The sequence below is a fragment of the Phyllostomus hastatus genome, unplaced genomic scaffold (assembly GCF_019186645.2).
Source record: "Phyllostomus hastatus isolate PE091 unplaced genomic scaffold, TTU_PhHast_1.1 phas_contig_1, whole genome shotgun sequence".
Taxonomy (NCBI): Eukaryota; Metazoa; Chordata; class Mammalia; order Chiroptera; family Phyllostomidae; genus Phyllostomus; species Phyllostomus hastatus.
In genome coordinates, this window is record NW_025333498.1 from 41,631,160 (window position 1) to 41,646,818 (window position 15,659).

Consider the following 15,659-nt stretch of genomic DNA (forward strand, 5'->3'; position numbering starts at 1 on the left):
ATAGTGCTTTACAGAGTATCAGACAGATCTCCTGACTCTGCCTAGGGAGAGGGCTGTTGAGTCTTTTACAATCTGAAGCCAGATACCTACATAAGGAAAAAAGAGAACACTGAATATCCTAAATAAATACTATAAAAATGAATCTGAGACAGCATGAAGCTTAGAGTTTTTGTCCATGTGTTTTAGCTCACTTGAGAATTTCAGTGAAAAATCACTCAGAGTAGGAAATAGTCCACAGAAACCTATTTGGTATACCTACAAGATTTTACTCAGAAATTCCAGGGAACCAAAACTTAAACCTTTTGCATAACATGTTTTACTTATGTGATTTAACATATTTAGGTGACTTCACTTAAATAATTATAGATACATACTGAAGCATATACTTGAATGCCTGGCTGTTGTCAGGTTACTTAACCTCTCCCTCCATGCCTCAGTTTCCTAATATATCACATAGGAGTATATTTACACTTTCCTTCAAATGGTGTTCTGAGATGGATGGAAGGTACCCATTTTAACTAGGCTGACATCCAGGCTGTGCTTTGCACAGAGGGACACCAGAACAATTATTTTGTGTTTGGGGACAGACTTGTCTATCTCAAATTCTAATTCTATTACTTACTAATTCTGAGTTTATGGGAAACACACTTCTCCATTTCCATTTCCAGTTCTTTAAATAGGATAATGATGTCAATCTGGGAAGGTTTTCATGAGCACTAATGGCAGAAACAATGCAGTGTTGGGTGATGCAGTCACCAGTCCAGAGCATCGGCAGTGTTGTGGATGAGATGAGACAAATCCACACCGACTACCGAGTCCTGTGGAGGAAAAGGGATGGCACTGTCAGTCTCTCAAGGGGACAGTGCCTCAGAGTGCCTCAGCCACTCTCTCAAAAGGAGAGCACACCAGCCCTTGCCTTGACAAGCTTTTATTGCTTTTCTGAGCACATTACATTGAGGATGGTCCTCATTTACTATGCACAGGTTCACTTTAGGTGGTTACCTTTTACAGAAAACAAAGAAGATGATGTTGCTAATTACATCAAAAAAGAAGGATATTTGCAAATGTAAAGGGAAAAGTGGTTGAACTGGTTGCACTTGTCCTTGGAACATTTAGCATAGATTTTAGGAAGTTACTTTAAAGATATGTAGTAAATGTTTGCTGCCTCAACTCAAGGTGAGGGAATTTTAGCAAAAAGCAAGTCTCAAAGTGGCCTAGGTACAATGAAGACCTGATTCCCTGTGGGAGAACCTATCGGTGTGGGTCTTATGTACTGTATCTCGCTTTCCACTGTTTTTTCCGAGTGGGAGCTGGGCCCATGCCACGCAAAACAGTCTCCTATAGTTGGGCAGAGGTGGCTTTACCAGGTGTCACTTTCTTTTCTGATATGGGTGGTGTAGTAAGGATGAATCTTCCTCCAGATGAATATTAAAAGAGGGTTATTATTGAAAATGAAAATCATAATGAAAACAAACAGTTACAGAATGTCCAAGGATAATGCTATTGCTATAAGCACAATTCTTATAAACAACTGAATTGAGGGATACAAAAATGAGTAAGTTGCCAAGAATTAATAGAAGCATAGGCTTGAATGAGAAACTCCCTGTGGAGAATTCCAGAAATCAGTTTGAAAGATGCTGAGGGCAAGTGAAGAGAAAAAGGGTCATTTGAATATGTATGGAAAGGTAAAAATGAAGAAAAGATATGTACTTCCCAAACTGGGCATAAGGGAAGTGTTTCTTTGTAAACTTAAGTCCTGTAAAATGTCTTTTAGAGACTACAAAGACAATTTAGACAGTGATTCTGCTTTCAGTAATCTTAAAGGATATAGTTTGAAAGTAGGATTTGAAACTATTCCAAATGGTGAGTTTGTTTTAAAGACTGGGTTAACTAAGAGATGAATGTTATTCAAGGATGTGACACTAGACAATAGGCTCATAAGATTAGCATATGAGTCAGGATAGACAAAACCACTCTGACCTAGTAATGTCCTTAAGGAGACCCAAAATCCTGTAGATGACAAGAACAAAAATAGATGGAGATAGTGGTGCTATTGAAGGACATGATCTTCAAAGAAACTGGAGATTGTAAATAAACACAAAGGAACAATGACTGGGTAGCCTCAGGAGCCATTCCCACAGAGGTGATAATTAAAGCTGAGACTCTATGAGACTGCTGAGGGCTAGAATACAGAAAGTGACTTCAGGGATAAAATCCTAACATGTAGGCCAGTGGAGACTATAGAAATAGCATCATTTTTGTTCTGCAAAGTGGATAGTGATGGGCACTGAGTCTGGGATTTACTTGTGGCAGGTGATTTGTCGATGGTCAGTTTGATACATGTATGTCTAATATCCCCACAGCATCTGCCTTATAAGAAGAGAAAATGTAAAATTGCATCTGAAGATGACATAAGCTATCATTCAATTAGTATTTTTTTATAGTTTCCTGATTTATAAGAACTTACTTTTCATTGAAAAAGCCATTATTTGGACCTATTGACATGGACCCATGGTCATTCATCAGTACAGTGTCAGAAAGGAAAAAAAAACTTTCCTCTACCTAAATTTTTCTCTCTTGCATAAGAATAAATTGACATGAGACAAATTAACAGGGGCAAATCAAATTAAATTTCATATGTAGGGGCAGTTCCATAGAAAATGAGAACCACAAAGTGTCAGACAATTGGGAATTTTATGCCATTCTGAACTAAGGAAAGTAGGTGGGAGTTTGGCACTCTAAAGGGAAAAAATGCAATTCCCATGAGATGGAATTTCCAATAAATGTTTAGTAAACAAATGTTTGTTACACCATGCAAAGACAATGGGTATGAACAGAACTTTATATCTTGCTGAGTTTCCCTTATTATACTTAACCCATATTCTTTGTAGAACCTCTAGTGATAGTATTCTTCTGGACCAGGTCTTTTACCTATATTCTTTTAGGTAGTGAAGGGGAAGGTAAAATGTTCTTCCTGAGCCTTTTAAATCTTAAATTAATAAGCTTAGACTGACTTTATGCCATTGTATGTTCTAGCCTCCTTTGTCATAGGTTTATTGATAATATAGACATGGGTTTATTTCTGGACTCTCTATTCAGTTCCATTGATCTATGTGTCTGCTTTTATGACAAAACCATGCTGTTTTGATTGCAGTATAATTTCATACCAGGTAGTGTGATACCTTCAACTTTGGGTTTAATTTTAATGATTGATATCACTATTGAAGGCCTTTTGTGTTCCCATATGAATTTTTGGATTATTTATGCTAGTTCTGTGAAAAACACCACTAGTATTTTGATAGGAGTTATGTTGAATCAATAGATTGCTTTGAGTTGTATGAGCATTTTAATGATGTTAATTCTTCCTATCCATGAGCACAATGTATGCTTCCATTTATTAATATCATCTTTGTTTTTTTCCCTCAATGTCTTCAAATTTTCTGAGCAGAGGTCTGTTACCTCCTTGATTAAATTTATCCCTAGGTATTTTTTTATACATTTGTAAGTGGGATTGTTTTTTATACAACAAAAGAAACCTATCAAAAAAACAAAAAAAAAAACACATTGAATGGAAGAAGATATTTGCTAATGATACATCCAGCAAAAAAGTTAATATCCACACTTTATAAAGAATTCAGGGGTGATGGAAGATGGCAGCTTTACTCTAGGCAGCGTTTTTCTTGGCTTCTGTGAAGAGCGGGGAAACTCGCGGATCAGTGGAGAAACAGAGCAAGTGGGCTAGGTTACTGAATCACTTTTGAAAGCAGGACATCAAAAATTATTGCACTCACTGGAAAACCAGATGGTAAGGAGACTGCTACAGGACAAAAGGGGCCCAGGGATCAGGGCGGGGTCTAGGGGTGTGCAGACCCCAGGCCCGCCCGGTGCTCCGAGGTCTGCCCCAGGGCTCCCGGGAGAGGGAAGTCGCTGCTCCCTCCCTCCCCTGAATAGGGGGGGTGGTGAGCAACTCCAGGGGAGAACGGGTTGCTAGAAGGAACAGATTGGCCAGTTGGACTGAGAAAAAATCGCCCAGGGAATATGAACATACGCCAAGAGACCGGGGAGAAGTGAGAGCCTCTAGCCGACAGGACCAGGGGCAGCCTGGAAAAACACCCACACCCCTAGCCCGGTGGAAGTGCAGATAGGTGGAGAGTACGAGCTGGGCCGCGCTCGGCTCCCACCCCATAGGGAGGCCGGAATCACGCACTGCGATCTGGTGAAGGACGTGGTGCTGGGTGCGTTCCTATAGTAGTGGCTCAGAAATTTCCAGCAGGCCCAACCAGGGGAACCGGGAAAGGCGCCAACACCCGGTCAGAGTGCGGTTCGGTGGGGAACACGGAGCTGGAAACTGCTGGGCTCGCGCACCATCAGGAAGACTGACTCTTGCACGCCAGTGTGTTCAGGAGCACCCAGGGTACCTGACAGACTTGCTGAGAGCTGGCTGGGAGAGAGAGAAGCATTTCCAAGGCCCCTCAGCCAGCTGAAGCCAGCAAGATCAGAAAAACTGGTCTGGCCAGTTAGAAACCAACAAGAGGTTTTTGTTTGTTTGTTTGTTTGTTTCTTTTGTTTTTTTTTTGGTTTGGTTTCTCTGGCTGTTGTTGGTTGATTTATTTTATCTTGTGTTTTATGTGACTTTTTTTTCAATTGTTATTACTTTTATCTAGAAATCCCTTATGTTTCTCTTCCTTTCAACCTAATATTATTCTTTACACTCCAAATTTATCTCTCCTGCACTAAATCTTCTGCTTTTCCTTCCTTTTTTTAATCTTGCAAGTTACTGTAAATTTGTATTATCTTTTTCTCACTTTTCTGACATTTTTTATTTTAATAATATTTTGGTATTCTTTTTCTTTCTGTATAATCTTCTTTACTTGGCTGGTTATACTGTCATTTGATAGGTTCCCCCTGGTATCTCAGTCACAAGGTGTTCATAAGTTAATATCCTTCATCTGTGTTCCATTAATACACCTCTCAAGGTTCTATACTCTTTATTCTTGTTATCTAGACCTCATCGATTCTGCCACAAGACTGTCACTTTACTATTACTGCTAGTAAGACCTAGTCTATACAATTGTAAATGCTTCTCAATACCCCTACCTGAACTCAGCCCACTTTGCAATTTTCTGAACTATGCTATTGTGGGGGTTGTCTCTATTCTTTTACTCACTACTCCTATATACTAATCTTTAGTCCAACCCTACCTTAGAAGCTGACCTCCCACAGCCTCACAGCTTTCTAGATCCAACTAACAATCTTCTCGTCCCCAATAAGAGTCTTACCTTCTTTCCATCCTTTCTAAAACGTGGATAGTGGGGTGGAGGATCACAGTTAACACTATAAGGAGCCAAAGGATAACCCATCTCTTCTTTACTGGCTACTAAAGTAAATATCATAGTATACTGTCTTGCTGTTTTAAACCATTTTGCCTTACTCCTCCAACTGATCACAAAAAAGAGTAGGGGGAAGCTGTGAACACCAGGATACATGAAGGAGATTGCACCACTGAAACACACAAATATTCTACCACAGAACTTCACACCATAATTACAGGGAATCAGAACAGTTCAAATTAACAAACAAGAAGAAAAAAGAAGAAACCCTCGAACAATGAGAAATCAAAGAAACAACCCCCAACTGAAGGGAAATGAGGAAGCCTCAGGAAAAATGCTAAATGAAAGAGAGGCAACTCAACTATCAGATAGTGAGTTCAAAACAATGATTACCAGGAAGTTCAATAAACTCACAATGAGCTTTCAGAAATTAGAGGGAACTACATCAATCTCACTGCAAACTATATAAACATGAAAAAGGAAATAGAAACTCTCAACAAAGGTCAAGAGGAAATGAAGAATACAATTTCTGAACTGAAGAACACAGTAGAAGGAATGAAAAACAGGATTGATGAAGCAGAAGATCGGATTAGCGAGCTGGAGGACAAAGTAGAAAACAATATCCAGAAAGAACAAGAAAAGGAAAAGAGGCTCAGAAAGAATGAAGAGGGATTAAGAGAAATGCAAGACAATATGAAACGTAATAATATCCATATAATAGGGATACCAGAAGGAGAAGAAGAAGAGCAAGGTATCAAAAACCTAGTTGAACAAGTAATGAAGGAGAACTTTCCTAATTTGATGAAAGTCACACAAATCCAGGAAATACAGAGAGTCCCAATCAAGAGGAACCCAAAGAGGCCCACATCAAGACACATCATAATTAAAATGGCAAAATTTCAAGACAAAGAAAGAATCTTAAAGGCAGCAAGGGAGAAAAAGGAAGTAACATACAAGGGAGCCCCAATAAGGCTAACAGCTGACTTCTCAATGGAAACACTTCAAGCCAGAAGAGAATGGCAAGAAATACTCCAGGTAATGTGAACCAGAGGTCTGCAACCAAGGCTGCTATATCCAGCAAGGCGCTCGATCAAGATAGAAGGCCAAATAAGAAGCTTCCCAGACAAAAGAAGTCTAAAAGAATACACCTCGACCAAAACAGCTCTGCAAGAGATTCTAAAAGGACTGCTTTAAGGAGGAGAGAAGAAAGAGAGAGAGAGAGAGGAACACACATACATAAAAGACAATGAATAAGTACCTATCAATAATAACCTTAAACATAAATGGATTAAATGCTCCAATCAAAAGACATAGAATAGCTGATTGGATAAGAAAAAATCACCCACATATCTGCTGTCTACAAGAGACCCACCTCAGGATAAAAGACCTACACAGGCTGAAAGTGAAGGGCTCAAAACAAATCTTCCAAGCAAATGGACAGGGAAAAAAAAAGCCGGGGTAGCAATACTCATATCAGACAAAATAGACTTCCAAAAAAGGTCCATAAAGAGAGACCCAGAAGGTCACTTCATAATACTCAAGGGAAGAATCCATCAAGAAGACATAAATATTGTAAATATATATGCACCCAACATAGGAGCACCCAAATACATAAAGAAAATCTTAGAGGACTTCAAGAAAGATATGGACAGCAACACAATTATAGTGGGAGATTTTAACACCCCACTATCAAAAATGGACAGATCTTCTAAACAAAATATCAACAAAGATATTGTGGCATTGAACAATACCCTTGATGAAATGGACTTTACTGATATATACAGGACCCTCCATCCAAAAGAAGCTAAATATACATTCTTTTCAAATGTACACAGAACATTCTCAAAGATAGACCACATGATAGGACACAAAGCAAGCCTCAAGAATTTCAAGAAAATTGAAATCATACCAAGCATTTTCTCAGACCACAAGGGACTGAAGCTAGAAACCAACCCCAAGGAAAAAAAAACCAAAAACACTCAAAATCATGGCGATTAAATAGCATGCTATTAAACAATGAATGGGTCAAGAATGATATTAGGGAAGAAATCAAAAGGTTTCTGGAAACAAATGAAAATGAACTCACAACAACCCAAAACTTATGGGACACAGCCAAGGCAGTCCTGAGAGGGAAGTTCATAGCGATACAGGCCCACCTAAAAAAGTTAGAAACATTCCAAACAAACAACCTAACCCTACGTCTAGAAGAACTCAAGGAACAACAACAAAGGCAGCCCAGAGCAAGCAGAAGGAAGGAAATAACCAAGATCAGAGCAGAATTAAATGACATAGAGACTAAAAGCACAATTCTAAGGATCAATGAATCCAAGAGCTGGTTCTTTGAAAAGATAAACAAAATCGACAAGACTTTAAGCAGACTCATCAAGAAAAAAAGAGAGAAGACACAAATAAACACAATCAGAAATGAAAGAGGAGAGATTACAACAGATACCACAGAAATACAAAGGATTGTAAGAAATGACTACAAAGAGCTGTATGCCAAGAAATTGGAAAACCTAGGTGAAATGGACAACTTTCTAGAAAAATATAATCTTCCAAAACTCAATGAAAAAGAAGCAGAAAGCCTGAACAGACCAATAACAACAAAAGAAATTGAAGCAGTAATCAAAACACTCCCAACACACAAAAAGCCCGGGACCAGATGGTTTCACAGGAGAATTCTACAAAGCATTTAAGGAAGAGCTAACCCCTATCCTTCACAGACTATTCCAAAAAATCCAAAAAGATGGGAGTCTCCCAAACTCTTTTTATGAGGCCAACATCATCCTAATTCCAAAACCAAATAAAGACACAACAAAGAAAGAAAACTTCAGGCCATTATCACTGATGAACATTGACGCTAAAATCCTCAACAAAATACTGGCAAACCGCATCCAACAATACATTAAAAAGATTATACACCATGACCAAGTGGGATTCATTCCAGGGATGCAAGGATGGTTCAACATTCGCAAGTCAGTAAATGTAATACATCACATAAACAAAAGCAAAGACAAAAAACACATGATCATATCAATTGATGCAGAAAAAGCATTTGACAAGGTACAGCACCCATTCATGATAAAAACACTCGGCAAAGAGGGAATAGAGGGGGTATTCCTCAACATAATAAAGGCTATATATGAGAGACCTTCAGCCAACATCATTCTCAATGGGCAAAAATTAAAACCTTTTCCATTAAGATCAGGAACAAGACAAGGCTGTCCACTTTCACCACTTCTATTCAATATAGTACTGGAAGTTTTAGCCACAGCAATCAGACAAGAAAAAGAAATAAAAGGCATTCAAATCTGAAAGGAGGAAACAAAACTGTCACTGTTTGCAGATGACATGTTAGTATACATAGAAAATCCTATAGACTCTATCAAAAAACTGCTTGACCTAATAAATGAATTTGGCAAAACAGCGGGATACAAAGTCAATATCCACAAATCAAAGGCATTTCTGTACACCATCAATGAAACAGCAAAAGTAGAAATCACAGAAAAAATCCCATTTGAAATAGCAAAAAGAAAAAATACCTAGGAATAAATCTATTCAAAGAGGTAAAAGACCTGTATTCAGAAAACTATGTAACACTGAGGAAAGAAATCAAGGAAGATACAAACAAATGGAAACATATACCGTGTTTATGGATTGGAAGAATTAATATCATCAAAATGTCCATACTACCCAAAGCAATTTACACATTCAATGCAATTCCTATTAAAGTACCAATGGCTTATTTCACAGACATAGAACAAACACTTCAAAAATTTATATGGAATTATAAATGACCCCGAATAGCTGCTGAAATTTTGAGAAAGAAGAGTAAAGTAGGAGGGATCACAATACCCGACACTAAACTATACTACAAGGCCACTGTAATCAAAACAGCCTGGTACTGGCATAAAAACAGGCACATGAGTGTTTAAAAAGTGGTGGTACATATATACAATGGAATACTACTCAGACATAAAAAGAATGAAATCTTACCTTTTGTGACAGCATACATGGACCTACAGGGTTTTATGTCAAGTGAAATAAGTCAGATAAATGATTTTATTTATGTGTAGAATTTAAAAGACAAAATAAACAAACCAAATAGAAAAAGACTCATAGATACAGAGGATAGACTGATGGTAACTAAAGGGGAGGAGTTAGGGGGTTGGGTGAAAAAGGCGAAAGGAGTAAGATATGCAAATTGGTAGTTACAGAATAATCACAGGGATGTGAATTACAACATAGGAACTATATTCAGTAATATTGTAATAAGTATGTATAAGGCCAGGTAGGTACTTGAAATATTGGGGGTCACTTTGTAAAGTACATGATTGTCTAACCACTATGCATATACCTGCCAATATAACACAGATAATATTGAATGTAAACTATAATTGAAAAATTAAAAATAATTCAAAAGCAATAAATAATAATAAGTCTAAAATAATGCTCGTGCCAAGGAGATATATATTATAAAATCCTGGATAACAAAATCCTGCCCCCCTATACTAGTATCTACTGTTAGGAAGGAGATCTAGATGACTGAGTTTGTCAGGATGGTGTGAGATGTTTTCCCCTTAGTCCTCATTATGGCACCAAGATACTTTAGCATGACACCCAAAGTATACTTCAACGTATTTCGGTTTAAATTATCTATTAATTATTGTATTTCTTTATATTGATAGTTAAACACTGACCTTATTGCTTCCATCATGTTTCAGCTACAGAAAAATGTTCTCAAACTCTAAGGTTGAGATTAACTGGGTCTTATATTAGTTCTCTAACATTTCCTGTTGTTAGTACAGAAATGAACCACTAATTTATTCAGAACCATTTCCAGGAGGGAAACAATGCTGCTTAAATTTCACCTAAGGAATCAAGATTTTGCCATAGTTGAAGAAATTTTATTCATTTTAAAAACATTTTTCTTTAGCTTGAAATACTGCTTAAAACAATAATAATTTATCAACTGCTTAGAAAACATCAGATATTGTGCTAAGAATTTATCTGAATTGTCATAACTGAAACCAAAACAAGAAGTTGTTTTATTGTTGTTACAAGATGTCCATAACTGGGACACTTTTGACAGTGATAGGCAAAGTTATCAAAAATTGTGCAAGGTACACATGGCCACCTAATTATATTCTCATCTATTTATGTAATACTGAAGCTTAGAGTTTGCAAAAATTGTGTTAGCCTGTACAGTGGACATACACATTTTATGTTAGTATCAATTCTAATACATTCAGGTATAAAACATTTACATTTATGTATGTATATGTATGTATATATGTTCTATATGGTAATTAACTTAGTTATTTAGAACATTTAATCCTGGAACTCAGTAGTAACAAAAATTTAGTCCTGGAACAAAAATTTAATAAAAATGTAATCCTGGAATTGTTACATTTACAATTTATAACAGGGTAGTGCCCACTCAGTTAAGGATCTCCATCTTTTCTACCTATTGTTTCTCCCTTTCTATTCAGAGTGATGTAAGTTCTAGGATGACTGAGGTTATTACCATCATTGTGAATGGGTACCTTGTTAGGGCCCCACTGATTTGGTGGTTGTTCTGCAGTCTTGAGCATAAGCTTCTGCCTCCACTGTGGTTGCTGTGTTAACAGAGGTTTCTCTATATCACTTAGTAGTTAGCTAGCAGCACCCATGTCCAGGTCCCTCCAAGTCCTCTGTGACTGAACTATTGGGAATGCTGCAGGAACCCTATTCCACTCTGGGTTTCCTCCCTGACTCTCTAGGAACTCAGAGATTGTGTCTTTGTCCTATCACATTGTAGTACATGGAATCTTCTTAGGCTGCCCTCACTGGTCTCAGGCTCAGAGATCTCCTGCAACCTGTGCTTTTATGTGGCATCAAGTTTCCTAGGATTTACCCTTGGAAATCAGCTTATACTCTAGCTCCTCTGCTATTCTCTCAACCACCTGGAGGTCGTAGCATGTATCTCTGAGACTTGGACAAGAAGGGAGAGGAGTTGCACACCTTCTCAGAAACTCAAGCCTCCTTTTATTTCTCCTCATACCCTTTCCAAGTTTTCCTCCCCAACCATCTGGGAAAATTTTTGTCTCCTTCTAAAGTCTCTGGAAATATTATCCTATATCCTTAGTTATTCTCTTTTATTCTCCATGGTTTGTAGTTTAAATTCTATTTCCCAATTTCTGATGCAAAACTAAAAATTTTACAATTCTAAAATAAGTCTTTTTTTTACTCATCTTTAGTTTAGCTCTTGCAAGCCAGAAGTAATTTTATATTGGTTTTATTCCTTTTGTTATAAATTAACAGCCATCTGCAAACAAACTTAATATAAGAATCTAACACATTTCCATGTAGTATTGTGTCTCCCATCTATTAGGCAGAGAGGTCAAGTTGTGTGGAGAGATTTGGTAGTGGAAGAACTACACTGTAAACATAATTTACTGTGAATGAAAAAGACATCAGGGATTGTTCAATGTTAGTCCTGTGCTCCACTAAATGGAAGATTTAGGTTCAGAAGCCAGTGATTTTATTAATGACCACTATATGATACTATGCTGTTAAACTGTGTCAGAGTATTTTAACTTGGCTCTTAGAGAATGAATCTTCTTGTTTCTGGAAAAAGTGAATTTTTTAATTTGTTCAGCAATTATTTGTTACACTATCTGTATGACAGCTACAGTGCTGATCATGTGATATAGAAACTTTCAAAATTATAGTCTCTGTCCTCAAAGAGCTTACAGAACAGTGATAAAAATAGATTTAGAAATGGACAATTATACTACTCTAGAAAATAAAGTTCTACTAATAAGACCTTGGTGTCTTCCAACTGTAATGTTTACCTTTTATAGCCTATGAGAGACTTAGATTTATTGGAGAGATTCCTGTGACTAAATATTTCGTGAACACTTTAAAAGTTGTATGGATAACTTAGAAGTATGTTTTATTGTGTACAAAAGTGTAAAAATTGAACTGTTACAATCCTTGTTTTCAAGGATGGTGCCCACAGAATATATACTAATATCAATACAAAGCTGAAGATGAAGGAATTATCGCAGAAAGAATTTGTAAAGGAAAAACAAACAAACAAACAGGATTTAATTCCACAATTATTAGATGTTTCTCTTGAAACAGAACATTTAAAATATATGCATAAAAGGGATTTCTCCAGGCAGTTTTTGCCATTCTGTGATTTTCTATCCTCCTTCCCAAAAGGATAAGCCAGGAGAGGGAACTGTGTAGAATCCCCAGAAACAATTGAATATTTCCCCTAGTGTTGGATTATACATAAAGGAACAGAAGCAAACTTTGGTAACAGGATAGAGATAATGACTTTGGTATCTGCTTGGATCACAGTTTATTGGGGCAAGAAATGTATTTGTATTTCTGATTAACTAAATGTGGGCCATAGAGAGAAACTGCCAGGCTGGAGTAATTTTAAGTTCTGCCAAAGTATTTCTTGGAAATCCGAGAGCAAGTGTCTCTGTGAAATGAACACAAAGGGCATCATGAAGAGAGATGACCCCAGGGAAGCAGGGCAATCTGAAGAATCCACAAATATGCCCATTAGAAAAAAGTTTTCATTCTCAGAACCTGGAGGATCTGAGATAATGAAGCTAGCCTACACCAGTGTCCATCATTAGCCAAAAAACTCTCTCTCCTGGTTTATCCTTTTATCTCTGCTCCTGGTACCTGCTTAGACCCCAGGTGTCTAAAATATTAGCTTGAAGTTGGAAAGAAAGTAAACAGGGAGAGAAAAAGCCAATCATCCACCCCCCTCCCATTCCTTCCCACACTCTTCACTAGGCCAACTTTAATAATAGTTTTATTTTAAGTTAACATAAGAATGTTTTAAATAACAGTCTTATAAAAGAAGGGAAAAAAGAAAATAGACCTGTTTTATTTTTTAACTAGAGGAAGGACAGGTTGCCAAAGCAGACATTAAAAGGAAAAATGGAAGATCAAAGTAAACAAACAGAAATGGTGGTTTAATTGCCTCAGAAATCTTGCTTTTTATACTTTTAGTTATACTTGAAGATGGTGCTGACAATTGGTATTCAGAAAGCTTTAAGAATTGATATACAGAGAAACCCTAGACTGTGATATTTATCAACATGTTGCCTCAATTAGAGCTGATAACAGAAGAATTCCATTTCAGCACTATATGACAATTATTTGCAGAAATTTATTTCATGAAGTTTATTTTGACCAAGTCACAGATATCTCTCTATAAATAGGTTTGTAATACAAATTTGATCTTTTGAATTATTTTATTGATATGCATTTTCAAATTGTAGGAAACTCTATTAAGTATAAGGAATTAGCACAGAGCTAACTGTCCTCATTCGGGGCCCATTTTCATATGCACAAAGTCCTCCAAATACCTATCTGTGAGTGGAGCTCATATATCCCCATTTCCATGAAACTATGACTCATTTTTCCCTGGATGAAAAGCATAGGATACTGCTGCTCTCTATGATATATAAAAATAATAGATAATACACACACCCAATCCACATTTCCTATTAGTATGTAGATATATAGCTAGTGCATTCTAAAAGCAGTTGTAAATTTAATTTACAATGTCTTAATCCTTTTGAAATGTTTAGTAGAAAAATCAATGTCAGATGAAATGTGAAACCCCAGAATTAATATTATTACCTGTGTGACCTTGGTAAGTTTCCTTAACTTTTCTAAACTTTAAATTTTCTTCAGTAAAATTGGCAAATGAAGTAATAACACTGAATTCCCAGTGTTTCTTGAAATATAGCAGGTTTTTAATAGCCAGTAGTATAATTTCTTACCTTTCTGAAGAGTAGAAGGTGAAAATAGAACAAAAGATATACACTAGAAAAACAAATTCTTGAATTCCTTGTGACCTCTTGCCTCAATATTGCCCCTAGGTTGACAATTTTTTCCTCATTTCCAAGAGGTTATATTTTTGAAGGCTCTGCTCCAGGTACACAAGGTGAGTTGTATAGTTTTTCTCTGGACAAGGTGTCAGAGCAGGCACACTGGCTAGTGGTGTAATCACCGGCTAGTGATTACAGTGGGCATTGTCCAACTCACAAGAACAGAGTTTGACACAGACAAGTTTATTTCTCCTTTCTATCCTTCTCCTTATTTGTTTCCCCTTTTGGAAAATATCTTTTCTATTTTGACTCACCTTTTAGCTAAACTTTGTTTTCCAAAAACATGAGTGTAAATGAATTAATCAACATTATTTTTGTTCATTTGTTAATATTTTATATAAAATGTATTGTTCGGGAAAACCATACCAAAATAAAAATGTGAATAAAGAAAATTTTTAGGAAGGCCAATAAAATGGAAAAATCATAAATACTGCAGTATGAAACTTACTATCTCAATCATAATAAGATATGATTGAGGGGTCCTTTTGCTCTGAGTAAAACTTGGATTGCTAGAGGACAAAATAGTAGTTTCAGAATATTAATAATTCAACAAAATAAATCCTGGCATTACATTTAGCTGAGGAAATTTTAAACAGCTGTTTTGTGTAGGGATATACTCTTTTTAACTCTACTGATATTATTGGGTCATTATTGATTGGCATCCCCTGATGGGCCTGTTGTGAATTGCTAAGAAAGCACTAACATTTAATTTTCCAAGGTTTTATACTCACAATATTTGCTCAACAAATGTTTTCGTGTTTTAGCTCAGTATACTTAAAAAATTACCGTTAATTTCAATTACTCATTTGAAATATGTTCCTCAAATGTTGTGTAGGAGGTAGAAGGAAGCGTATCTTAAAATTAAATATTTGGGATTGAAAGATAAACAGACCTAAATTTTATCTCAAGTTCTGACAATAAATTGCTACCTCTTCATTAGGTAACTTCTTAACCATTCTGAGTCTTAGTCTCTTCATGTGTAAATGAGAATATTATCTTCATGGCTGAATTGTTGAGTGAAGTATGTGCAATAGTGTTTGCAGTGTCCAACGTGGAGCCTGACAAACAGTTCTGTTCAATTAAAAGAAAGCCTTACTTAATAAAGTCAGTATATAAGCTACCAATGTTGTGTAAGGATATTTTTTAGGCCAGTTACAACCTATCTCCAAGCACTTCCCAAAATCAAAGGTAAAATCAGATCTTCATGAAGTCTAGGGCACTATGCAACACAATGGAAAGAGAACGGGTACCTTATTTGCTTCCTCCTAACTTAGATGTATGATCTTCAGAAATAACCTTGTAACTCTGATCTCCAGTTTTCTGATCTGTAAAATGAGAATAATATCCCTCTAACAGAATTGCTATTAGAACAAAGTAACTGAGTGCTTAGCATAAAATGAAGCAATGAGAAAGTACTTCATAT

At 36.5% G+C, this 15,659-nt stretch overlaps 1 pseudogene; it reads left to right on the forward strand.

The window, feature by feature from the left end:
- Nucleotides 1-719: 719 nt before the first annotated feature.
- Nucleotides 720-15,659, forward strand: part of LOC123825441 — a 115,551-nt pseudogene continuing 100,611 nt past the window's right edge.